This window comes from Lepeophtheirus salmonis, chromosome 3 (assembly GCF_016086655.4).
Source record: "Lepeophtheirus salmonis chromosome 3, UVic_Lsal_1.4, whole genome shotgun sequence".
Taxonomy (NCBI): Eukaryota; Metazoa; Arthropoda; class Copepoda; order Siphonostomatoida; family Caligidae; genus Lepeophtheirus; species Lepeophtheirus salmonis.
In genome coordinates, this window is record NC_052133.2 from 32302528 (window position 1) to 32325458 (window position 22931).

Consider the following 22931-nt stretch of genomic DNA (forward strand, 5'->3'; position numbering starts at 1 on the left):
TACAATTTCAGGTCTTTATCTTGAATTTACCGCGGGGAGGCTGAATGTAGTGAACGAGTTCCATCACCAAATATTGTCTTCCTCCCTTCGTTTTCTTTATTAATTAACCCCTTTTATTATTAAGACGGGAAGATTATAAAGTACTGTATATATAAAAAAAAACTACTATAAAAGGTCGTATATAAATCAATTTAAAAAAACATAAAGACAATATCAAACTTATTACATTCAGCATATATTGGTTTATTTTATTCGTCCTCACACGTACTACACCTTTTTTTAAAGATTTTATAAACATCCTATTTGGGATCTATATAAATTGTTAATTGAATATATGGTATCTGAATCAATTTTTTTAGTATGGTATTAGTTAATGACTTATTAAACTAGTCAATCAATTTTCAAATTGTCTTATAAGTACAAAAAAAAGTTTATTGGATGTGTAATAAATTCCTCGTTTTTGATCACAACAATAAAAATTGTAGTTTTTAATACAAATATATAGTTTTTAAAATTATTCCAGTTTTTTGAAAGTACATATGTGTGGCAATAACATAAAAGCAAGTTAGGATTTTTTTTATGAAACAGAGAAAAACGCAATATAAGTTTTTTACATCAATGAAAAATCAAAGATAATTTAATCTAGAGTCAAATATAAACTTAAACTACTGAAAAACTGTCTAAGAAGTTATTAATATGATTGATATTTGTTTAAATTTTTACATGCACATATTATATACACGTTCAGTGAATTTAATTGTACAGTATTTCATCTTCAAATCGAATTTTGATATCATCAATTTCCATTCGTGAGGGATTCTCTTAACAACCTAATTTCTTTCCTATTTTTATTATTCATTATTCGAGACTTGACTTTGACTTGTTGCTAAGACAGCACCTCGAATGCTACTTTATACTGAACTCTCGAAAAGCTCAAACTTTATGGAAAATGTACCATAATTATGGACTTAAAATGTTGTTAAATTAAATTTGATAAAATAATCAAGGACTTGGACTAATATTAAAGTGACTTTTCCCCACTTCTGTTAAATAATATTCAGCTTTTGTCAAGGAGTGTCAACTTGAGTAACATTAGTTTTCAAGCAGCAAAAATTCGATGTTAACTTAAAATAATATCCTGTCATTCAAGAAGAAAATATCCAACATATTCCGCATTTATCCTCTCTTCCAGGATTATGAGATACCAATATTTTAATCTTACATCTGATAAATTTTGTAATAATAACGGAATTACCATAAATAAAAGTATTTTGAAACCAATCCTATTTAATTTACAAAAATTATAATTTAAAATATTTAGTTTTTCAAAATGTACTACTATCTACATCTATAATATCATTTTAGTCTTCCGATTTCAAATCATATTTTAGTATTCCATTAGTTATTTATAAATTTGTAAATTGATATTTCAAAATAATTTTTTTTAATATTTATGAATGTCTATTTAACCTAATTAATGGGATACTAATCAGGTATGAATTTCACTTAATGGCAAATTTGAAAGTTCAGAAAATGAATTTTTTTCCGCTTCATATCATACAAAGGAATAGTGAATATTTAACCTTGTTTTATGTTTTTTTTTTAAATTTTTAAACATATTTACAGACTAACCACATCCAGATTGTTAATGCAACTTGTATCATGTAATTTCAGTATATATTAGTTGAAAGGGAAGATCAAATTGCTGAATGATTGGTTATTTTAGAAGTAGATAGTATTATAATTTGAAATAAAACTTTATCAATCCTATAAATTAAACTATACTTTAAGTTTAGTTAATACAATATTTCTTATTATACACTATTATATTCCTAATTAAATTGAATTTGCTGTTTGCTTGAAAAAGATAATCATTTTCAATTAGTTAATACAGTACTTTGGCTCAATTTTAACAATAAATAGTGGTCAAGTTTGTTTTTGATTTACAAAACTAAATATTATGGAATTGATTGTAAGGAATAAGGATTGTACGTTCAACTTTTCCCGACTTTTTATGTATAAAACTAAATTGATCTAGATTAGAAGACACAATAAGATTATTTATTTACATTTCAATATAGAAAATATATAGACCATTAAAACAAAATTATTCATAAATTTATTAATAAAAAATCATAATTTGGTTTATTAACAACAATAATTAATTATAAAACAGAAATATAAACATATACTTTTATAATGGGGTTTATCCATAATCAATTATTATGAATGCAGGAGGTAGACAACAAAAACCTTTAATACTTTCATTGATATTCAATTGTGAATAGATCAAATGGTTAGTTTGTACAGATACTCTGAACAAAAAGGCAAATTCTTGGGAATGATCATAAAAATATGACAAAGATCGCTGCGCCTTCCCGTTGTACCCAATTCGGGACAAAGAAATTTCTAATGATGTTTGAAAGTTTGTATACTGCAATATTTATCATATTTTTGATTCAAACATGATTGCTTAAATTTATGGGGTACAACTTCCCTATTCCATTGACTTGGAAAGCGTATGGCCTTGAGATCATAATGAGCTGCAATTATTCCCGTTACAAAAATAAAAAGAGATTTTGTTTAGTTCTCCAGAAAATATTTAACCTATTCTCTCATTTCATTTATATTGGGACTGTACGGGTTATTAGATGGATTTCCAGTCAATTTATAATGTTTATGTTTGAAACAATTCTTTAAATAATGAGTATATAGTCTCTGAATTGTAGATCTCATCATGGCCAAGAAGAAAGAATAAGTGTTCAGACAAAGTTTCTGTCAACTTAATGGGAATTGGATATTTTGATCTTCCTTGTCCAGGGCAGGAAAATGTCCAAATACATAAACTTCATAGGTCAATGGAAAAATAGATGACATGGCTGAGTATTGATCGCGCCAATAAGAAACTTCTTCGTGGCTAAACTAATTAAAACAAGAAGTTTTATTGCCAAAAGTATGCGAAGGACCCAGAAAACAAGAAACCCTATTTTCAAGGAGCCTTTTTATTCCTTTTCTTCCTTCCATATCCACATTGCAAAATTCGCAAAGTTTCGAAGGTTTGATCTCAGAGATAATTCTAAAAGATTAAGAACAAATCAAGTAACTCATGATAATATTAATATAACTTATCAATAAAATGATGGCATCAAAGAATCGAACAATATTATAAAGTAAAAACTTGACTTCAGATAAGCCAGGTCAAGAACCTAATCATACAAGCATAAATATGTATTCTTTCAATTAATACTATAATGGCAAGTGAAACTTTGTAAATGCTTTATGGTTTGCTTGAAGATCGATAAAAATATCTCCGTCCACTTTGGGATAAGTTTGATCCTTCCTTGTCACTTTTACACCCTCTCCAACCAACAATCCTTTTTTCAACTTTAAAATTCATTTAAAGGTATAAGTAGTATGGAAATATCATTTAAGTAAATTTATTTTTAAAACAAAGTAAATAAGCAAATCATTCATATAATGTTTGAATAAGATATTAAAGATATATATTTGTTAAAAATAACATATTTTAGGATGTGCATTTAGGATTCTCGACCTTATACATTAAGAAGGATTAATTTAACACATTTGAACAGTTCAGTATTTTTTATAAAAAAGAAAAGAAATAAGTTATTTTATCTAATTTTCTTAATTTTAACTTAAACTCAATGTTTTAAACTGTTGCAATCACCCCTAGCTAAAAAAAAGTTACAAAATTTGACGTGTTGCAGTCAAATGCAATTCGAAGAGAAAAAACTCTCTGATATATTCTAAAAAATAGCAGACATATATTGATAAGTTGTGTGAAATTTTGGCGTGTCATAATCTATGTGACTGAGTTATTTAGCAAAAACAAAAAGTGTTACAACTGTCCATTTATAAATACAGTATACATTGGGTGGATCATTATAATTCAATTTTCATCAAGGTTAAAATAGGTATGTGTAACAAACAAAATAACAAGATAACCACAAACAGTAAATTAATTTTTATAGTTTTGCCTTTTTATTATTTCAAAAAAAAAACCAAAAAAAAACTAGCCAAATAATTAATAATAGCCGATACTAGAGTTAAGAAAAAGCCCAGTAAAGTAAAAAGTATTTGCTCATACGTCTTAGTCAAGTCTAAGTCTTTGAATATATTCAAATCCGAGTCCTAAGATTTATTTTAGATATAAGCACACGCTTATTCTCCTCTCTTTTTTTTCTTTTTTATTATTTTCGTTTCTTTTATGTGGAAAAATAAATAACTACCTATAATATATAGTTCCTTAAAATATGTACAGCCAGTATTAAAAGAAAATAATGTGTTGATCCTGAAATTTCAAAAAAAAAAAAATCGAGCTTAGCTCTCATGACGTTTAATTATATCAGCTGTCAATTGCCACAAGATGAAGGTACTGAATAGAAATGTGGCTGCTTATTAAGCAAGGACATATATGCTGGAATTACACCAATATTGATCTTCTATTCTACTTTGCATTTATCAAAGACTTACACTTACTCCCATGCAAACCCTAATTGTTATTCTCCGTCTTCTAGGAGCACATGCACTAGCTATCATTCTCAAGAATTAAAAATATAGATAACAGCTATATAAAATGAAAGATCAAAAAGAAAAACTATAGATATTTTACATAAACATCAGGAGCTTATTTCACAAAATCCATACACTTCAAATGCCTTCATTGATCTGTATCACCGAAACTTGCCTAAATGATCATATAAACTCTGGAATAATTCTAAATAACTATTTTCTTATTTTTCGAGCGGATCGCAACTCATCGACCAAATCCAGAGGGGGTGGGATCTACACCCGTAATGATAAAAGAGCTTTTTATCTCCAGGAACACTCTGGTGAATCTTTTGAACTGTGTACGATTCAAGTTCAAAATTTGAAACACATGTGTGTATACAGATTCCCCGACTCCAATAACAAAAGTGACCTTGCGCTCACTTCTTTCATAAAGGAAATTAATAAATAAACCATGGTGTGCGGGGACTTCAATATTCCTGGAGTTGACTGGAATACTCTGACAACTTATTCCAACTCAGCAAATCTACTTACCTAGGTTTTCCTTTACTCCTTTCTCCACCAAAACATTACTGACTCTACACACATCAAAGGAAACATATTATACCTTGTCCTCTCTAATTCATAATGTCATATTAAGACCAAGGTCATGAAGGAGGTGTCCCTCTCAGATCACTACCCCATTGTTATTGATGCTGATTAAAAAGTCACACGAGTCACCCACCTACACTCTTGATTTTAAAAACGTCATTGACATAGCAAACCAAACAAGCTTGTTATCCATTGACTGGGGTTCACTCTTCTCTGCCCGAATATCTCCACGAACATGGTACCAGGTGTCGTGGATATGTGGTCTACATTTCGTGATATACTTCACTCCCTTATTGATAAGTACGTTCCCAAAAAAAATCTCATAATAATTTAGACTCTCCATAAAATTATCGGAGCATCATCTTATTAGGAGAGTAGAAAAGAAAAGCTTTGTCTCGATACAAACAATCCCCATGTCCTCAAAACTTAGAAAAGTATAAAGCTTTCCAAATTGCTGCTAAACTTTCATTGTCTTCGAGTAAACGTAAACTTGCAGATAAATTGTTAGCTTACTTTTGATAAAAATAACCTCAAGCCTGTTTTCTCTTATATGAAACACAAATCGGGGCAGTTCAATGAGTCTTTTAACGAATTTGAATGGGGTGACTGTACTCAAATGACCGATGATCATGGCATTGTAAATCTTTTTAACGACTTCTTTCACTTAGTTTACCCAACAGATTCTGAGACTCCCTACATTGATCAACCACTCCCAGATAACCGTCCTCGCTTATCCAAGATTTTCTTTGCAGAATCCGTTGTCCTAAAAGCCATTTCCTCCCTCAATAGTTATTTTTTGTCCGGTCCTGATGGTATTTGTGCTTTCTTCTTGAAGAAGCTTAGTAATGTTATTTACTTCCCTCTTACAATGATATTCAACAAGTTGATGCAGGAGGGAGTGGTCCCGTTTGACTGAAAATGCGCCAAATTATTATCCAAATACACAAAAAAGGAAGCCATAAGGATATTCGTAATTACCGAATAATTTCCATACAAGCCAGATCTCTCTACTAATGGAGATGCTAATTAATTTTTAATTGAGACATTTTTTTGACAAACACAATTTGATATCTCCCAGACAACCCAGGTTTATTAAATGGAGTTTTAAAACCAGAAATATGAAGCTGATGAAGAAGCTCTATGAAGCATATGTTATTCCTATTTTAAACTACGCTTCTCAGTTGTGGAATCCAATGTATAGAAAGGAAATCAGAGCTCTTGAAAATGTACAGAAACACTTTATTAAGATGGTATGCGGCGATATATCCTATGAGGTTGGTTTACATCAAGTCGGGCTGTTGTCGCTTGAAAAGAGAAAGAAACTTCAGGATGTGGTTATGATGTTTTTTTACTTTATTAATGGACTGACTCAGTGTAATATCAAGCCCAAAGTATGTAGTAAGATGTACAACACTAGGTTGTCTTCCGATTTTTACTTAGTTCAGCCATCGGCAAATACTAATTACATCCAACATAGCTTTTTTATCGAACTATACGGATATGGAACAGCCTCCCCAAAGAGGTGAGAAGAATGTCTTCACTTTGCAGTTCTAAGGGACTTTTAAAAAATAATGTATATCTACTTAAATTCCATACCACATTATATCATTTCATTTTACCATATTATTTCATTAGATTTTATCATATTGTTTTATTATATTTTATCATAATGTTTTATTATATTTCATCATGAGTCAACAATACTTTTTTTTTATCCACTAGTCGAAACTAACCAAATAATAAAAAAAAATTGTAATTACAAAAAGTTGCTCTCACTTTCTAGGGATACAATATACAACACTATCCACATTGTTAGAATGTGCTTCAATTGAGTTTAGTATAAAATTCCTTTATAAACCAAGTCCAATCTCGACTTTTTGATTATGAAATTCAGTTTCAGTCACAAAGCTTAAAAAAAATTACCTAAGTCGAAGTTGATTCGAAGGTTTTGAGTATATTTACCCTCCTATGGTATATATGTATTTGAGTATGAATTCCTTGCTTACTCATATAAAGAAATTTTTAGTGTATAATTTGGCTTTAAATGTGTGATACTTAATAAGTTTCTTAACTTCTATTATTAATCTTTCAAATCATCGTATCCTAAAAAAGGATAGACGATAAATGTTTCTTTAAAATTGAAAGAACATATGTACGTTTAAGAGCAAGAATGATTTTAGACAACTTTATTTAGAAGGAAAAAAATTGCAATTCATTTTATATTTGTTCCTCACATATTGAGAAAGTTGAAGTGGAAATTTATTTTTAAATTTAATAATATTAAATTATTTATGATTTTCTTTAAGCCTTCAAAATCTCACTCCCCTTTCTTCTTCAGCAGTAGTACAAACATCTTTTTTATAGCTTCAGCTACCATAACCTTCAGTTTAATATCATATAATTGGAACCTTTTATGATTGTATTGCTGCAAATTTAAATTGGTCTCGTCTCGTCCCTGTTATTGGTTTTGAATTAGTCCCAAATTTTTATATGAACTCTATGAGACATCATTTTTCACTCATATTATAATAATTTAGATTTTTTTTGGAAAAAAATGCGCGAGAATACTTTGAAATTATTCTTAATTTGTATCTAATGTTAAGATATATTATTTTTATAAAAATTATAGATTTGGACGTCAATGAGATTTTTGTTTCATTTCATGTTTTAAGTCTTGTAAAGATATACAAAATACATATCTTGTTAGAATGTTTTCCATGTAATTTTATAATTATATTTTTTTGTTTTTTTTTATTAATCAGATTGTATTAATTGTAGAGTATTAACTAATTACATTTTTATACATAAGAAAATGTTTTTGTATTAGAGTAGTACCAATACCAAGTATCACAATAGTATACTTAATTATGACATTTAAATAACAATCCTGGATGTTTTTGGTAGATTTCATTATAACCATGTTATTATTATGGTTATAGCAAAAAAGTAGGAAGAAAAAGGAATTAGAAAAGTTAAGAAATCTCATAATACATTGAATATCTTATAGCAAAGTTATTCGTCAATTAAATTATAAAAATTGACAAATAAGATAATAATTAGCTGCATACTTTTACAGCATTAATATTAAATTTTACTTATTGTATAAATAAAAAAGTTCTAGTCCTTTTTGTTTGATTATAAATTTCTAAATTTGGAATTAAACTATTTGTTTCACACACAAAGGGAAATATACCAAATTAACTTTTATCTGAACAAAAGGTTTATGCTTCTTTTGTCATTGATTTTATTGAAAATTGTTATAAAGCTTAAAACAACAATATATCAAAATATAAATAACCTTTTGAGTTTGTATTAATGTACAATATCACTTAAAAAATGTTATATGTTTGTTGCTGTCAAATAAGTTCATATAAAATCTATCGTGAAAAAGGAAACCAATTTGAGTAAAATAAAATTAATAATCAATTGCAAATTCCAACTCGCTAGATTTACATGTCTCTGTAATATATGTTACTCAAATGTAGAGAATTTTATGAAAAGCAAAAAAAAAAATAAACAAAATAAATAAATTGGAAACATTCCCAAGAGCCATAAATATATTCAGAGAAATTGGGATATTTTTGATGTCATTTTCTATGAATACCTTTAACATTGCTATTTTATATATGAATAATGAGATCAATTTCTTTTTTTCAAAGAATATCGATACATGAGTTATTTTACTTCTTTTGTTCTCTTATTTTATAATCCTTATTCTGAGAGTGAAAAAAATAATTATATTATTTTTTGATTGCTTATTTCAATAATTTAAAAAAAACCATTTTAATGAAAAGAAACGACTTCAAAGCTATATAGAAACAACTTAATCTATTGTATTGTTTTCCATATAATTCTATATATTTAATCATCTTCCTTGCCAAATATTGTACCATCTGATCTCAATATTACTCTAATATTTATTAATCTTCAGGGCATTTCTTCTAAAAAAGAAAATCTATATAACTAAATATTGTTAATCTTCAGTTATTCCTAGGGGTCTTTTTTACCAAAAATGATTTTTTTTCTTTTTGAATAATTGCAATCCATATTTTTTAAAGTGAATTCCTAATTTATTAGCTCTATGATTTTTCAAGTGTTTTTGGCAATAAGCATAATTATATCTCATGGTTTTATATTTTTTCAATTTTATTCGAGATTTTGTAAATTATGATAATTATAAGTCATGTGATTAGATATTTGATCTAAGAAAAAATAATACAATCAAGCAAAAAAAAAGGTCCAAATGTATAGAGTCGTAAAAATGTACGGTATGTAAAAATGAATAAATCTTGCAAGCGTTCAGATCCATTAATTTAGCATGAGTTGAGGACTTATTTTTAAGAACGAGCGTGTGTAAGTAAAGCTCAAAGAACTACTTTAGTCTCTAGTAACTATTTGATCTTAAATCTGCGAAGACATAATTTTAAGTCTTTATCGCGCAAGTCACATGTTAGTGTTGATTAGTGGTGTAGCTTTTGAGACTGTTCTTGCTCTCGAAGCAATTTTGTGTGGACCTTCTTTTGGTCTTGTCCTTTTAAGTTGATTTTGAACCCATTCATTAGCAATGCTAATTAATTCATGAAGTCTTTAATTGGCAACATATTGATACAAAATTGTTATATATTATAAACAAAAAATATGAATAAAGTTCATGGGATTTAAAGCCCTCAGAAAAAAATATAATACAGGTCATGGTTCATGGATCAATCGTTAAAGGCTTTTGTTCGATTATAAAAACGCCTCAATTGTTTATTTTTTTGATAATCACAATAGGTTGAAGTAATTTATTATGAAATTGCTCTTTATATTCGAGGTGCAGAAGAAAATAGTAATTCCATTTGGTATTATTATTAGCTAACGAGTTGATTGGTGAGTATGAAGTCAGGAATATTTTTTAAGCTTTTTCCAATATTAAGATATAAATTACTTGAAAGGTATTCATTTTCATGAAAATTAAATTTTTGAATAATACTTTTCTTATGAATATTAATTACGAATTTAATTAATATTTTTTTGTACTACAAGGACGTCCTTATAATTATTGTTTTCTTTTCTTTTGGCTAGTCGTGATGAAAACAGCCTGGGTTTGACATCAATGTTGACTTGATTCGGTTATTATTTGGCAAAAATGACTTGAGGTTTTTTTCTAATCAGTAATTTATTCATGTAACTATTTTTTTTAAATTTACAAGCTTTATGTTAATTTGACATTATATCAATATATAAACATATCTAAATAGATGTTAAAATGAATAAAATTAATTTTAAAAAATACATGCAAATTTATGTAAGGCCGATTATTTCAACCCCTTATTTTTTTACACAAAAAACTTGTAGTAACAGAATAAAAAATTATTTACACATGTTATATATATTCAGAGATAAATTGTATAGTTAATATGTACATAATAGAAAGTGTAATGAATTGTAATTCATTTTTCCTCTATTTAAATGGAAATATTGAATGTTATCATCATTATTTCAAAAATAGTTATTAATAACTTGTATGGTATTCTGTAATTTAAAGATTTTGTAATATCAAAAATGTGTGATTTAAATTTATTTAAGCTGTCTACATCCCTATTTAAAAAAATATTAATCACCCATTTTGGATTTTGGAGGGAAAAAATAAATAACTGCTATTTAGTGGATAACCTTTAATAAAGCTTTGATGTGGGAAGTATATTTTAAAATACATTTTTTTAAATCACACAAATAGTAAACGGAAATTCAAAAAGACATAAAAAGATATTATCACCACAACAACAAATTGAATAATGGACCAAAAATAATAACAATAGGGCCAATTGGTTTTCCTTTTTTAATTTTAAAGTTGTTATATTGTTTTACTTTTTGCCCATATCTACCCTTTACTGCTGATTGAAGCTTTAAATATACAAAAAAATACATATAATTTTATATCAAAAAAATATATTTAATTAACATATCTTAAAGTTTTACTAAACACTTAATGAATATGAACGTAATTGTAAATGTTAATTTTTAAAACTATCATTGATGATGGAAGTAATACAATCAAAACTATGGCAGTTTATCTTTATTTAATTATTTTTCTATTAAATGAGGTAGAATTATTCATGTGTGTTTACTGAAGCTACAACAACGTGAGGAACGTTAAACGTTAAGGGGGAGGAAAAAAAGAGTCCACAATTGGTTTATGAAAAGTTATAGATGGTCCGTTAATATCTTACAGATCTTCTTTTTTTTTTTTAAATATCATTTGAAAACTGTAAGAGAAATAAATTATTAAAAGAAGGATTAAGATAATTTAAGTATAAACCCATTTTTGAAGAGGTAATTGTAGTGTTCTAAGAACACTACCTAATTATGGAAGTAACAGATCGGAGGAAGGGATAGTAAAGTAGACAATTGGATTGAGGGTACATTCATGCACTAACTTATATTAGTGCATAAAGCTAAATTAATAAAATATATATATAAAAGTAGACACAACTGCTAAAAAGGTACATTGACTTACTATGGCTAAAACGAATTCCTCGTTCATATTTATACAAGTAAATAAAACAATGGTGATGCACAACAATAGGGTTTGTGAATTTCACTGATTGAAACAATTCAAATTGGATTTTAAATATGATCCTTTCAATTTTCCATTGATCCTTCAGTTTTTTTTTCTTCTAGGAAATTGAGTTCAAGATAATAATTTCTCCCGAAAGCGTTGTCCATTGTGCTATTTCGTTCTATCCGAAATAAGAAAATTATCATGTAAAAACAAAGAAGAAATGATTTTGGTCTTTAATAACGTCATCAACTGTCACACCAGGATTAAACAAAAATCCTACGAACGTCACTGTAAGTACATAAAATTTGTTCTTAACAAAAATTTTAGTTTACATAGTTAGTATCGAAGCATCAATGCTCATTTTGTAATTAAAACCAGCTCACAAAACTTTGGTAGCGTTTCAACGCTTCTACCAAAAAACATAATAAGATATGAAATATATAACTTGTTGTGGTGGGAATGTGTGATCTATTCATATTTTGGTTTTGTGCTCCAGTATTCTGGATTTTTTAAATAGAGTATAAGTAAGATATTAATTTCACTTCAATGATATACTTTTGTAAACGTTAACTTCAATTTCGATTCATCAATTTTCTAAAGAACTCACTCATCATATTGCCTTTGAATTCGTACTATCTTCTTGAGATACTCAATTTTTTATTACTATAGAATGTACATGTATATATACATTAGAGTGGTTCTCAAAATGGGTTCCTTCGAAATTTTGGGGAAAATAGAGGAAATTTGTTTATTTTGTTTAAAAAATAAAGAAATATAAAGTTTGAGCAATGATGATCAAAGCTTAGAGGTTATGCACAGTCTTTGAAGTTTCAACATTTCCTCACTGGAATCCCTCAACACTCAGCTTATTAGAAAGTACTTCAAAAACAGAAAAGATCCAACCCCTGTTGTGTTTTTTCTTTAAATGGATTTATAGGCTGGGTTTGGAGGATTTAAGTATCAGGAAGTGGGATTGAAATCGATAATGATGAACGGTTCACAAACTTTAGGAAAAAGTGGATATGGTATCGTCTTCGTGGGTAAAAAAATATAAATTGAATACAAGCTAGAACTTTACATAGTTAGGAAGTACAGTTAGTTACTATTTTTTCCTTATTACTTTTTTATATGTATAATATCATCAAATTCGTAATATAATAAAAACTGCAATTGAATATATAGTTCAGTATCTAAACTTACTTTATAAGTAGTGGATGAAAAGACACGTTTTAACTTTTGGATTTGAAATAGATAACCTTTATTATATCATTATACTATCGGAGTAACCGGCATTTCTTGGAGTTATTTGTTAAAGTAAAACACAAAGTTTTTCAATGTTTTGTTACTCACATTCATCCTGTAGTCAATAGAAAAAAAATATTAATGAATTATTATGGCCAAATTTTTTGTATTTATGTATATAATGCAGTCAAATATTAAAATTATTTTAAAGATAATTGAAAAATTATTAAATATATAATTTTCAAAATAATAATTTAGGATTATGTCATAACTTTTTAAAGTTAAATTTATTTGTAAATTCTAAAGTTATTTCAACATTAACACAAAAATATTAGATAATAATAGTTTACAACAGTGCTAAAACATACTACCTGGCAAAACATAAAAACATGAGTTTTATAATTTTTTTTTCGTTACCATGGAAAGAGATTCTGGAATTTATTTTGCTTATAAGTCGATATTTTTCCATATTTCAGAAGCAAAAATAGCCTAACTGCAATGTTCAGTATCTTTAACATACAGCAAGTGGAAACTTGTCCGTGCCAAAAGCTAAAGGCAGAAAAAGTCTGCTGTGGTATATGAATAAAGATGAAAGCACACCATAGAATTTATATATTCCAATTTTATAAATTAAGATAAAGTGTGACTATTGGCTGAGTGGTGTGCAAATCCATATCCTTTAACAAATATAATTATAATATTTTTACTTCAATAGCTTATGTACTATGTTCAAGTATACTTCATATTTTTAGTAAGTTGTATCATATTTGAGTACAAAATAAAAGTTATTTATCCGTAAAATGTAAACTTTGTTTTACTATCCAAAAATATGAGAATTTATAGTATGAGAGATTCCTTGATCTTTTATTTGGCAAAAAAGGTTCATAGAGTATATTGACCCTCCTGTTACTAATTTACTTATGAACAGAAATGTTTGAGCACCGGTCCTGTACATAAACTATGTTTAGTCATTAGTAATTTGTTTACATAGCCAAGATTAATGGTGCATATCTTGGGCGACTAAGATGTTTAAACAAAATAAATAATATAAGTCAAATTTGTTTATTAGTAGCTTGTGTAGTTTTTTTTTATTACTTTTTTTTTCAAAGCCTTATTGCCATACTTTTTAAATTATATCATTTTTTAAAGATACACAAAAGTTATGTACAGCAATTATTTAAAAGAAAATAAACTTTATAGATACTTTACAAGAAATATAATAAAACATTGTCAAACTACCAAATAAAAATATTTTAGAAAAAAAGGTATTTGCTTTTTCCATTTCGAGTTTAAAATAGCAATAGGTATGATTCATCCATGTTATCTTCTTTCCTTGTACGGAGTTTACTATTTACCATGTATTGTACTTTTGCAACGATGCCGTCTACTTTCTATATCTTAGAAGTCAATAAAAAGTGATCTTTATCGAGTTGAAACTGAGTGCTTTTAAAAAAAAAAAAATCCAATTCCTTAGATGATTTAATTTTATTATCTAAATAAAAAAAAACATATTTATGGTTGTGGATACATGTTTCCAGATTGAAAAAAATATTTAAACTTAGTTTTGTATCTTTTTCTGAATCGGAGAAAATGTCTTGTAAATACAAAAAAGAATTTGCAAAAATAGAATCTTTGTTTGGAACTATAATAAACTCATAATTTATAATCCTGATAAAATTAATTATAGTTAAATCTATAGTAAAGGCATACAACTTCGTCATAGAAAAACAAAACACCTTAAAATATGATTAAATTATTTAAAAAGTTATTTAACCCATTTTCGTCGATGGTGTGTTTGAAGACCCCAGTTTCATCTTTCAGTTTCTCCATGAATACTTTACTTTTTTTCGTTATTTTGTTTTCTTAACGACGCTCAGAATTATTTATATATTATCTTTTCTTATGCTTCTTTAGGCATAAAATACTTTAAAAAATGATATTCGTAACTTTATTCATGGGATTTAATTAAAAAATATGGTGCGCCTCAACACGTAAGGATATTTTTATTTTAGTGTTTCTTTACACATGGTTATAATTACATTTTATTTTAAAGTAATCAAAAATATGTATACAAAATTTGAAACTTACAGATCATTTCTTAATTTAAAAAATTTCATTTAAAAAGTGAAAGGAGAAATCATAAAATTGTATAAAACTTGGAAGAAAAAAATTAGATTTATTTTTAAAGTTATACTTATTTTTATATTTCCCACTAATGTCAAAGTAGTCCTGAAATATGTTTACAAATTACGAGACATTCCATGATTGTTTTTTTTTATTACCATTTCAATGGAAGACGGTGTTGAAATATTTAAATGATTGTTCAGTCACCCCCATAATGGGTCAAGATTTGTTATTTGAAAAAATATTTTTGTTTATTTATGTAGCTATTAAGATGGGTTGATAGTATATAAAATGTTGCTCCCTGTAAGCCACAAAATATATTTTTTTAGTTTAAAAAGATCCTTTCCATGTTTTTAGAGGTAGAAATAGATAGGGACAGACCATTTTAATTCTCGGTCAAACATTTGTTAATTAGTGTACTGAATGAAAAATAAAATTCTAAATTTTTTTAGTGTTCTGAACTTTAAAATTTTTATTTCATTCTATTAAGATGAGTACACCGATTTTCACAATCGAATGTTTTTTTTTTTTTTTTTTTTTTTGGGGGAAATTCCAAGAAATAAAAACAATAGTTCCTACAGCATATAAACTGGCACTTTAATATGTATGTATATACTTATATTATTTTTTAACATAGCCTTCAGTTTAATTAGAGTGGACATATAGATAGAAATGTTTTCAACATATAAACTTTATATAGTATCATTATCTAACTGCTATATTAAAAAAAATTGTTTTATTTATCTTAAATAACCATATTCCAATATTTTTCTTTTAAAAGGAAAATATTATTGATTTTGTAACAAAAAGTGGATTCAAGCATGGGATATCAAAATGCTAAGGATAATATATTTACTACTTATAAGCTCCAAATAAATTAATTAGATATTTTTATGTAATATTATGTTTAATTTGGTATTTTGTTTGGCAAAATAATGCTTTTATTGCATTTTTGTCGATAATAAATTAATACTGACAGCATTTTTAATATATTAATTATTTTATTTTATCAGAGTAAAAGGGAATGTGAAGAGGATTGTATTATTGATTTATATATATATTTTGCCCTATCAACACTAAACCAAGTTGGTATGATCTTTTCTTAAAAGTGACTTGGGATTACATTAGAATTTTGAATTACTTTAATAAATCCTTCGGAGACGCCAAAAATGGGAGTTAAAGTTCGTATAAAATTCAATACAAAAATAAAATAGTTTCTATTGAAAGAATATATCGGAATTAAACAAAGTCACAGATATTAAATAAAGACTCTAGACTACATATGGTTAATATTCTAAAGTATTTCAATTTATTCCACAAATTATAATATGGAGCTCATAGTTGATCGAAGAAAGTCAATTAGATGATGAGTCATTTGTATTTAAAAAAGTAAATAAATAAATTGCGAATTACATTTTTTTTAAACTTTTGGTTCAGTATTGATTTTTTGTTGAAACACCACATTTATCATATTATAAATAATTTTAGTAAATCTCTTTTATTTAAGGATATAGTTTATATATTTTATGTTTACCGAAAAAAATTTAGATTAATCCATCCATCCCAAAATATCTTCAGGACACCTCTTAATCAGACTTCCAATGTAATCATGTTTCTTAAATGACGTCATGATTAATATACCTTGGCTTAGCCATGTAAATTATAAGAATTCTAAACTAAAATGATTTACTTTAAACTATAATTATATAATAGGTATTCTAAAACCTCCTTATATACAACTTTTTTTGTTGTTTTGTCCATTTAATGTAAATATAATCAAACTTGTAGCCTTATTTGACACTTGCAACATATTGCAACATATTATTGATAATATGAAAATACTTATTTCGATAAATATAAAGCAATTTCTTCAAATGGTTCACCCTGTGATTTATTTATTGCCATTACCATTGTGAAATGCCTTGCTCCTTCTTCAACCAATCTGAATATTGAGGATACATACTAAGATTAACTCGCTCATCCTCTCCCTAATTCGCATTTTTAATTTGTATTCAAAATACATTTTCCTTTTTTCGGTTGATACAATAGTTCATTTTTTGGACTTTCAGTTTTTTTGGTGCATTTTCAAATCCAAAACCCATACTTTAAAAAAAAAAAACTTAGCAACACGGGGAATCGATCTTGTTTTATGAAAAAAATGAATTTATTACCAAAAAATCAAAACTTGCTCTGTATAGCCAAGAAATCTGGTCTGAATTAAACATAGCCTTACCTAAGTAACTAAAAATTCTGAGCAACTTTTATTTGATGTCTTAAGTCTGTATCTGTCTCTGTTTTTGAAAAAAGTGCATTTTTATCATTGTTTTTATAAGCGATTCATACATCACTCACACATAAATTATTTTAATACTATGTAGGATTATTTAAATGAAGTGTCCAGTTTTTTGGACACTATGCAATTTTTGTACCAAAATTATAACTATATAATTGAACTGAAAATAAACATCTTAAGAATGATTAATTATTGAAAGGAAGAGTATTTGTGGTCGAGAGAATTTGAGTTTTTTTTTTTTTTTTTTTCACTTTGTCTTATTATATTAGTTATGATACTTCTTTGTCTTTAGTGCAATACATACAATCCAGCAAAATAAAATCATATATTTATAAGGGTTTAGATCTCCTGAGGATTTTGTATTATATTTATATCCGATAAAGATAGGTTTGCTCATTATGTATATAGAGAAATGAATCATTTGAACATAATTTATATAATCAATGATATAGTAAGATCCTCAGAAGGTTTTAAGCTAACAGAGAAAATCTGCAATTGAGTGTCATGGTTGCATAAAGTCCATAGATATGAACAGTAGAAATTAAGGAAATAATATAACCTTTTTTTTTTTACATTTATAACTTAAATTAATAAACTGAGTTATTAAAGAAGTTTTTATGCACATTTAAATGAGTTCATTATTTATATCGTCGAAAACTTATCTTCTCTGCAACTTAAATTATGTCATCATGGCATCTAAAGTAAATTATTTATTAAATTGTGAAGTATATTGGAAATGAATGTAACTTACTAGTGGTTAATGATGGACAGTAGTTTAAAGTTTCACTTATTTTAAAAGCTGAAAGCTACACTTATTATTTATGTAGTAACTATCATTTTTCTAGAGTTTAGAAAAATTTATGTAATGCATTAATGGGGTAAACTAAGTAGATTATCATATATACTAAGTGATCAAATTTTGATTGTTTACATTATTTAATAGTTATATTTCATCAAAAAAATAGATGTTTGAAATCAAAATAGATATATATTTGTTTGGTAGTATTTCTTTTTTTTTTTAATTTAAAAATTCTCAATACAAAATACTTTTCTCCTCCTAACAATTTTTAACTGCTAGCGGATCAGCTATTTCACCTATTTAAAAAAAGAAAAATGCCACTTGACGGCACTTTTCAATAATATTTTTTGTATTTGAATTGAGATGCTGTGTTAATGATTGCTTTTATTTCGAAAAAATGATTTTATAATTAACATTTTCTACTTTTTTGACCTACTAAAGGGTAATATTTTAAAGCAAGATATCACAAAAAGTCATTATTTTTAAAGACGTTTTTCCTATTTATACCATTGATATGTATGTCTTCACTTTATGACAGTCAACTACTTAAATCATTGAGCTCAAAAATGATAAATATATTAGACTTTGAAATAGAAGGTAATTTTTTCGTCATTTTTTCATATATTACTCCATGCAATGTCATTAGTAATATAAAATATACGAAGAGCAATAATCTAATACAAACGTATTTACTAACTTGAAAAAAGGCTTCATTTATATTTATCCATTCTCGATATTGTTCCATTTGTTAGCAAGCACACTGTAGAGATGGGTCGGGGTAATGCCAAATTTCTATTGGGGACATGAGTGTAAAAAATACCTTTATAATACCCCAAAAAACGGATACCCTGTTTTGGGGAAAATTAAAAATTATTCGGATCTCTAATTATGGTTTTTTTTTGCTTTTACATGAGTAATTTTCATATACATACAGCTTTGAGCTATTGTAGGAAACAAAGAACTTTGAGCTTCAGCTAGAGCTGTACATTTGTAGGTAGGATATTTTTTGTGGCTTAGGCGTATATCCAGAAGTGTTGGCGTCAGTGTAAAAAATGGCATATTTCAACGAAGTATTTATTCCACAATCGTGGAAAAGGCAGAGTGTCTTGTTGAGATTCATGCCGGAGGAGAAAATGTAGAGATTTTAAACTTCTTCAACATAGATATGTTCTTTGTCTGGAGAGTCAAGAAGACAATGGAAGAGTTTGAAGGGGATTATGACTCCCTTGTATGCTACACTACCAAGAAAACTTTGACTTGATTGTTAGAATTTATTTTTGACTTTGTCAGACCCAGTGTTTGGCCTCTATGCTCAACAAACTCCAACCAAACATATTTTCTTACGGGACCGGCTGAAGGAGACTTCCTTCTCCTGTTTCTGATGTCGAGTCAAGGCCGTTATTCACGCCAAAATTTTTTATTAAATAATAACTCCTTTAGTCAGCTTTGATTTGCCATTGCTTTTTACTAAAATTGCATGGTAAGTTCACGAGAAAATACATTTGAAAACGAAATCGTGTTGTTTGTTAGGTACTGGCCGCACTCTGTATATACATCTATCATTATTGACTACTAATTTGAAGTCTTTCCCTTTTTGTAGAAAATATTAGTAGATAGTATTAATAATGACTGATCAATCGAGGTATGTCATATTTTTTTGTGACGTTATTATCTGTCTTGAGAATGGTTACATCAAATTTAGTTATAAATTGTATCTTAGTGCACTCTTATTTATCACTATGGTCTTTGTAACCAATACATAGGGGGGGGGCAGCATCCTAAAAATTACATCATAATATATATGGCAATATCCTCATACAACATTTCATTGTTATTTTCTTTCAAACAGTAAGAAGATAATGCCTCCTCCTGTTGTGTTACCGATGCTCATAAGTAACTTGATTATATTAGTACATCACTCTAGATTTCTAAAGGTACTGTTGTGTATAACTTGAGGTTTTTATAAATTGAAACTTGTATAAGCTCATTGTACAAGTTGCAATTTCTTCGTTTTAAAATGTATTATTTAACTACAACATTAGTTATTCTAATTACCAACAACAAATTAATAATATTATTTCATTTCTTTCTACTGATACTACATGATTAATTTAAATTATGAGTGACATAACTGTAGGCATTTAAATTTTATCAAATTAAAATTTTATTAGAATAGTCAAAATTACACTATTAATATCATTCGAATATTCAATATGTGTTTTATTCTAATACTAACTCTACTATAAATCATTCACTGAAAATGATTTATCTCACTTTTTGGTTGCCACTAGTACAACTTGTTTATAAAAGTTACAACGTGTAAAAAATTGCAACTTATACACAACAGTTCTATATAATTCAAGCTATATAGCTGAAAAACTACAAACAGGTATTACAATATCCGATTTTTCAGATTACCATTGTCCACCTGGTTCCAAATAAATAACGATAAGCCATCCCTTGTACTCTGACATCATTGAACGGCCTACATTACTTTGGAACTTTGATTCAATAATAATATTTTTCAAATTCATTTCTATATACGTATGAATATCAACTCAATGGAATCAAATTTTATATTTTGTCTGTTTTCGAAAGTAAATGATTATTTTGCATTTGCTTTTATGATGAGAAAAATAAATTGTTTTTGTTTGCTGGTCTTCAAAATGATTTTTGGTTTTTTAATGTCTGTTCTGCACGCCAACCTAACATCAACACTCTCCAGGACTGTTTTTAGTAAGTTCTTGAATCATATATTTATTTCACTAAAAAAACATTTATAAGAAAAAAGTAAAGAAAGAAACGTTTTCTTAAGAAAACGTAAAATGTTCATTCTTTTGGGCTTGCATTGAAACGAGGCAATGATTGCATTGAACCAAAAACTATATTTTTTGAAATTGGTTTCTAGTGGTGAAGAATCTATCAACATTGTTTACTCGTAAAATAACTTGTACGTGTTTTTACATGAGAAAGAAATTGTACATGTTAAAAGAAAAAGTTATCTTCACACGATAAATATGCTCATTTCTCCTTCTCTAATAATTTTTTTTTGTATGTTTGGCTGTCAACGCAATAGCTAATAAGATACAACAACATTCTTAACTAGCTCGGATAAATCAGACTTCTAGCTAGTGTGTACGTTAAAATCCGAAACAAAGAAATACAACAACTTTTAAAAAACGATGTTGTTTGTGCGGCCCTAAGTAAAAAATATTCAACCTTGATAAGTTTTTGAATTATTGTAAAAAAATATATAGTCACAATATATATTCTTGATGTTTTATATGTAAATATTTGGTTTTTTTTCAATCCACACTCGGTGTCCAAATCTAAATTATCAGAGTTAAATTAAATATGTTAATTTCAATACATAAATTATTTACCTTATATTGCTTCTTCATCTTTCCCCCCCCCCCTTCCCCTCTTCTGCCAAGATATATCAAAAATACTCATACTGCCTTAACAAAAAAGTAAAGAAATCTCGTTGAAATAATAAAATATTTGACAAATTCAATATTTGAACCTATAAAGAAGCCTTTCCTTCTCCTTCTTGAATAGTTCAATTACCAATCAGTTTGAATGTTTCTAATGTACTTATGTTAGTATATACTTGTATGGTAGACCGGGCAAGTTTCAACGGTATTTGTTTTTGGCTATATTTGGAGCTGTTTTTGACATTAAAATTTAACACAACATATAGAAATTGAGTTTGAGTTTAGAATCCAAAAAATTAGACTAAATAATATTTGTGAGAATAAAATAACTAGATCTCTCAAGGTTTAAAATAATAAGATTTATATGCAGTTAAGAGACCATTGAAATTGACTGTCCACTCTCTTCTGATTTGCATACTTGTTATTGGATGTACTCTTTTATATACTTGAAGCTGGTCGAACAGCCACTTGTTCAAACCTGTCATGAAGTTCAGCGTTTTTTTTAGTTTTCAAATTTCCAATTCTTACAAAAAAGAAAACCTGGTTTAAGAAGTCACTTACGCTAAGTGGTCGTTTTTTCAGCTTCCCATGACTTACCGCTTAATACAGATTTCACTTTATATCATATATAATATATATTATATATTCACTCATAAAAAAGAATACACAATACAAAGAAAATTGAAACTTTTGTTGCTACTGACCCCTTTGTACTGAGAATTAAAATATTTATAATTTATCCTTAATGACTGATTTTTATAAAATGTTAGAATAAGTGTCAATAACATGGAAAAAACTAAAAACTAGATGCATTATGACAATAATGTGGGTCAAAAATCAGTTTTTGTTTAATAACTCAAAGACAAATTCACATGAATCATTGATTTATTTTCTCACAGTCATTTGAATTATGATTTACACTTTTGATGTAAATTTTGTTACATTAGCTGTTTGGATTTTTGAAGAAAAGGATCTGTCGTTGCAATTACTTTTGGCCTCCCCCTAAGACTTTCAAAGCAAGTCATTATAATGTTGTTTTTTTCCCCCATAACCAAGTTATTATCGATTTTTCATGTTGTTCTATATTTAAATTATAAGAAATTGCCTATTGGCTTACAATTTGATTGATTGATCAAAAGGAGTATTTCATTTATTTTGAAATATTTATTTATTTACAAAAGTAATTGAAGGAATATTAACTTCAAATTTTCTTCACAACTTATGTACGTTGAAAGTTTATATTAAATGATGAAAAAAAATATTTTTTTTTCTTCTTATATCTTATACAATATGAAAAAATATAAGTACTTTGAACATTAAAACATTAACTTTGATTTTATAAAGATCGATGGTGAATATAGACAATATCTTATA